This window comes from Panthera onca, chromosome A1 (genome assembly GCF_046562875.1).
Source record: "Panthera onca isolate mPanOnc1 chromosome A1, mPanOnc1 haplotype 2, whole genome shotgun sequence".
NCBI lineage: Eukaryota > Metazoa > Chordata > Mammalia > Carnivora > Felidae > Panthera > Panthera onca.
The window spans coordinates 24,530,364-24,536,177 of record NC_138339.1 but is presented as its reverse complement, the minus strand read 5'-3'; the positions used below and the strand labels follow the sequence as shown (position 1 = coordinate 24,536,177).

Here is a 5,814-nt window from a genome sequence, read left to right as displayed (position 1 = left end):
CTGGCTGGTGTCTGTGACAGCTGTAGTCCTTCAAGGTGGCTCCACATCTTCCAGCAGAACAGCTTGGACTTATTTTCATAGTGGTCTTAGCAAGTACACCAAGAGAGAGGACATGCCCCAGCCCCTAAGTATATTTCCAACTTCTGCTTGAGCCAAATTTGCTAACATTCTAATGGCCAGAGGAAGTCATATCACTGAGCCCTGAGTCAGTCTAGAAAGGTTCACAAAGTTAGGGGGTATGTTACTAGAGAGAGGAGAAGAATTTGAAAACTTCTGGAATGGAGGAGTTAAGTAGTTACGATGTACCCACTGTGGCAGCGGGGAGGGTGCAGAAAATAGTTAGGTGTCCCATTTGTCAGGGAAGTCATTTGTATCTTTGAACAGAGGGGACTGCTCAAACTAGGACCTGAATGGGAGTTGAAGGACAGGCCAAGGTGACAACCTAGTCAGCAACTGGACACGATACCAGGGGGCTCTGCAGGGGAAACTACCATGTGCTGCCCATGACGAGACAACATCAGCAGCAGATGCACCAGGAGCACATGTGCGTTCGAGTGCCACGTCTGTTGAGACCCCTCAGCTAAGGACCATGTGTGTGCAGGCCGGGGCCTTCACACCATGCCATCTGTTTTAGTCTTCTCAGGTTGCTCTAACAAAGTTCCACAGACCTAGTGGTTTATATACAGCAGAAATTTATTTCTCACCGTTCTGGGGGCTGCAAGTCAACTATCAGGGTAACAGCATGGTCAGGATTGCAGGCTTTCAGTAGTAGGTGGTAAAGGCTAGGGAACCCTGTGGGGTCTCTTTTATAAGGCATCTGCCTTAATGATCTAATCACCTCCTCAAAGATTCCCCCCCACCCCCACCAATACTATCAAACTGGGCGCTAGGCTTCAACATATGAGTTTTGAGGGGGACAAACATCCAGATCATAGCACCATCACATTGTGGAGAGAAAGGAGGGAAAACAAAGGTGGGGGTGGGGGGGAGAGGTTGAAACTTTGAAATAATGAGAGTGAGCTAATGCAGACATGATTAAGTTAAACAAAAAGTGTTTTGATCACTTTAATATGGAAAACTCATCTGTTTTCCACCGCAAATATGCCAAGAGAGATTTGTCAGCAAGTCCAGTTATAAAGAAATAAAATCAAATATGTGTACCTCTAAGTAGTAACATTAAAATTTAAACTACTTCTATTTTACATACATAAACAAACAAAAAGTGAATATATTCACCCAAATGTTAACCGTGGTAATCTTAGGTGTGAGGTTATGGATGACTTCTATTTCTTTAATTTTTCTATGTTCTCTAATATCCTCAAATGAACATGTATCAGCTTTGCAATAAGGAAGGAAATTTTGTTTTAGAACAGATGCATTTGTGCCTTCACCCATTCTGTGCTCGATGAAGCTGGTTAATCTGAAACCTATTCCACCTTGAAGTGTTAATGAGCTAATAAGTCATTTCAGGGTGAGTTGCTTTTCAAAACTGCTGAGATCACACCTCTACCTGCACTCGTATTCTGTCTACCGGTAGCAAGGGCCTGGCTACAGTGGCTGTTACCTAATAGAAGAAAACATGAATAAATCTGCTTGCTGTCTACACAAATTCTTACAAACATTTAATTAATTGAAATAATCCCATTTTAATAAGTTGGTAACTACCCTTTGATTCCACTCATTTCTGTGTAAGGCCTTGATAGAACATGGCTTAATCTTTCATAAAGTAGGCATAGAGATCAAATTGACTTACATTCCGTCTCAAAAACTTTGCCAGATATTAATACACAGTTTTAAATCTATTCATTTAATTGGAATTTAAAAAGTGAAATGTAAACTGGGCTGTGAATCACTATAGATGAGAAGCATGCAATTAACTATGATTATAACATCATAGGAAGTCTCAAAGTCTTGCACCTAAGTACAATGTTAGAAAACCCATATAGAGTATTGGTTGTGCAAAATACCAGCTGATGTGAATTTTAGCTTAAGAATGATTGTCTTATACACCAGTGTCTGTACATGCATGCACATGTACACACACACACACACACACACACACACACACACACACACACACAGAGGAATGGAGACAGAGGAGTTACTTGATTTTATTTTCCCATTGCCCCTATTATGTATTTTCCTAGGGTCCTCAGAACACTCTGGTTCACTCTTTCCTGTTTCTTCCTTAATAATTCTTAGAGAGATTTTTTTTTTTACTGTTATTAAACTCCTCTAGTAGTTAATTATTGGCTGCAAAATGAAAGAGGTAATTTTATAGCTATCACATTCAAGGTAAAATGAAATAGATTAGATAAGATGAAATAAATGATAAATGATAAATGATGAAAATCACAAAAATGCTGGGCTTAAACATCAACTAGTTAAGAAATGCTACATCCTTCAGAGATAACAACCCTGGTATATTAGTTAAAATGCTTTATGTTGGAAACAGTGAAAATTCAATCTAACCTGGCTGTGAAGTTAATTTCATGTTATCAACTTGACTGGACCAAGGGGCATGCAGAAATTTGGATCAACGTTATTCTGAGTGTGTTTGTGAGAGTGTTTCTGGATGAGGTTGACGTTTGTTTGTTTTTTAGGTTTTTTTAATGTTCATTTATTTTTGACAGAGAAACAGAGGGTGAGTGGGGGAGGGGCAGAGAGAGAAGGAGACAGAATCTGAAGCAGGTTCTGGGTTCCAAGCTGTCAGTGCAGAGCCCCACGCAGAGCTCGAACTCATGAACTATAAGATCATGACCTGAGCCGTAGTCAGACATTTAACCCACCGAGCCACTCAGGCGCCCTGAGGTTGATATTTGAGATGGAAAACTGAGTAAAGTAAATTGTTCTCCTTCCACTTCCCAGTGTGGGTGGGCATCATCTAATCCATTAAGGTCCTGAACAGAGCAAAAGGTGGAGTAAGGGAGAATTCATTCTCTTTGCCTGATGGGCTTTGAGCTGGAACATCAGTCTTCTCCTGCCTTCAGACTCCAACTCAGGTTGTAACTTACACCATTGGCTTTCCCAGTTCCCAGACCTTTGAAGTCAAACTAGAGTTTACTGCATCAGCATTCCTGCTTCTCAGGCCTGTAGATCATACTGGCCATACTCGGTCATATCATCAGGTCTCCTGTGTCTTCAGTTTGCAGATCTTGGTATTTCTCAGCCTCCATAATCATGTGAGCTAGTTCTTCATTTTATATATCTAGATATAAAATATACTCAAGTACCAAGAAGTCTAGAGTTAAGGCAGATTAAGGGTTGTTTGATTTAGTAACTCCAGAGTCGTGAAGGACCAGTTTCTTACATTCTCAGTGCTCTGCTTTCTACAGTAACAGATTCATACTAACTCTAGTTACCCTGGTGATTAGAGAAGTTTCCAGTGGCAGTTTGAGTTACAGGTTTCCTTCTTAATGACCAGCATACTAAAATAGAATCTTGCTGTTAAGTTGACACTGATCCAATGATTTTGTCTAGGGGAATAGTAGATGACAGTTGGGTAAAGTCTACCAGGATTTCCAGCTATAGATGGAAGGAATATCAGCTTCTCTGAAATAATGTGGGTTGAGTTTGGGAGCTGTGGGTATCTGAATAATAATCTGGATAAGAGGTATATGCAAAGCAATTTTGATTCTGGGTATGCTACCAACAGTGACCCCTCTTCCTGAGTTTGTGAAGAAGATCCTATATACAGGGTCACAGTTAGCAACTACTACTTCTTTAGAAACCCTGCAGCAAATACTTTGAGTTTAAAAACTATTGTGCCTCAAGTTAGAAAGATTTACCGTATAGTAAATGATTACAGATAATATACAACCAACAAAAACTGTTTCTAGGAGTGACATCAACACCATAGTCGTATGAGATGTGCTTTGTTTTTATTCCCCTTAACATCTAAAATTCATCTATCCTTGAACAAAAATTACTCTGTGAGAGTTGGATCCAGCACCATATGCCAAAGGACAGGTAAGGAGTATCACCTACCTGTGCATTGGGTAATAGGCAGACACATCTTGGTGTGGACTATGGAACAAGCAGAATCCAGTAAACTGGCTTCAATCCCCCCTTGGCCATGGTACCTGGCAAATGCTGACTTGAGCAGATGTCCACAGATTTGAGATCCCTTGTATAAGTTCAGGTTTCTAGAGGAGAAATTTTAGCACTCCATTGAAGAAGAAAGAAAAAAAAAAAACAAGTTTGGATATATTATACTGGGCAAGAGGAACTTTGCCAGCATTACCCCTCTCTGCAAAGTAGCACAGCTTAGAAAAAGAGGAAGCAGGGGATCCCTCCTGTAGGGAGAAAGGGAGAGTGGTGAGTGAGTATTTGGCTTTTCCAGTTGTAAGTGACACCGCTAAAGAAATCTATTTATATCCTAGCCTGTTAAAGCCAGAGCTCAGTGATCGGGGGAGGGAGGAGATTGGGAAAGAGGCCAATAAGAACATCAGAGGGCATTAAGGTGACAGTTCTTGCTGACTATGTTCTAGACATCAGCAAGAAGGCCCCATATGAGCTGCTGGCAAAACCTCATCAGAGGATCTCCCCAACTGGCCTACAAGCACCCCCGATGCCCCAAGTGCCAACCCATACCCCCCCTCTTCTCTGTGGCCAGCTCCTTGTGCATGCTTTCAAGGGTGGCAGTGAGAAGAAACTCAGACAAGGAATACATGCAGAAAACAAAACGGAGTCTATAGGGAAGAAAGCAACCATAGCTTTAAGCTGTAGCACCACCTCTGGGGGTGGGAAAGAGAAGCTACCAACAGCTGGCCTGGTGCATTGTAAGATTGAGAGAAGACATACAACCTTGAGAATTCTTCAACAAGTTCCCACTTGTTGGGAAGCAAGAAGTGTGGAGCTGGTGTATCTATACAAGATCAGAGAAAGCCCCAAATATAAACAGGACCAACAAAAACTCTCTCTTACCTGAAGCCAGCTAATAAAGATTAGAAGAGTTAATGGCTACTTCAAAAGCATAAAAGAGTCATGCAAAACTTTAGGGGACATGAATAATCAAGGAAAATGACATCACCAAAAGATCATAATAATCTCCCAATAACTGAACTCAAAAATACAGACAGCAAGACAAAATATCCAATAACTGTAGAAAAAATTTAAAATGTGTCATAGGCATAATTGAAATATCAGAGGAAGAAGAAATAGAGAACAGAGCAGAAACAATATTTCAAGTAGTAATGGCTGACAGTTTTCCATAATTAAAAACAGACACCAAAGCATAGATACAAAGTCCAAGAACACCAACTAGGATGAATACCAATAATCATCATCATCATCATCATCATCATCATCATCATCATCATCTGGTCATATTGTCGTCAGAATGAAGAAAAAAAGAACATATTAAAAATCTTGAAATAAGTCAGATGAAAAAAAATTTACCTGTAGAAAAACAAAAATAAGAATTTCAGAAGACTTCTAACAAGAAGACATACAAACTAGAAGACAATAGTGTGGAGTTTTTAGAATGTGCCAAGAAAATATCTACCAACCTAGAATTCTATGTTCAATGAATTTAAACATTTTATTGTCAGCAGAACCACTCTGCAAAAATAAAACAAAACAAAACAAAACAAAAAAATTCTTCAGGGAGGAGGGAAATTACATAGGCCAGAAATTTGAATTTACATAAGAACATCAGAAAAATAAATGGTGGTAAAACAGAAGCTCTTATTTTTCTCTTCTTAATTGATACAAAAGACTGTTTATTTAAGGTAGTAATAATAACAATGTATTAGGTGATTGCAGCATGTAAATGAGGGAAACAAATGACAGAAATGGCATAAGAGACAGGAT

At 39.6% G+C, this 5,814-nt stretch overlaps 1 long non-coding RNA gene across 1 annotated transcript; it reads right to left on the bottom strand.

The window, feature by feature from the left end:
* Positions 1-2,095: 2,095 nt before the first annotated feature.
* Positions 2,096-4,306, bottom strand: LOC144614708 (uncharacterized). The gene is made up of 2 exons (XR_013552727.2): positions 3,988-4,306; positions 2,096-3,208 (listed from the first exon to the last, which is right to left on the bottom strand). It is a non-coding gene; the product is annotated as an uncharacterized LOC144614708 (long non-coding RNA).
* Positions 4,307-5,814: the final 1,508 nt, after the last annotated feature.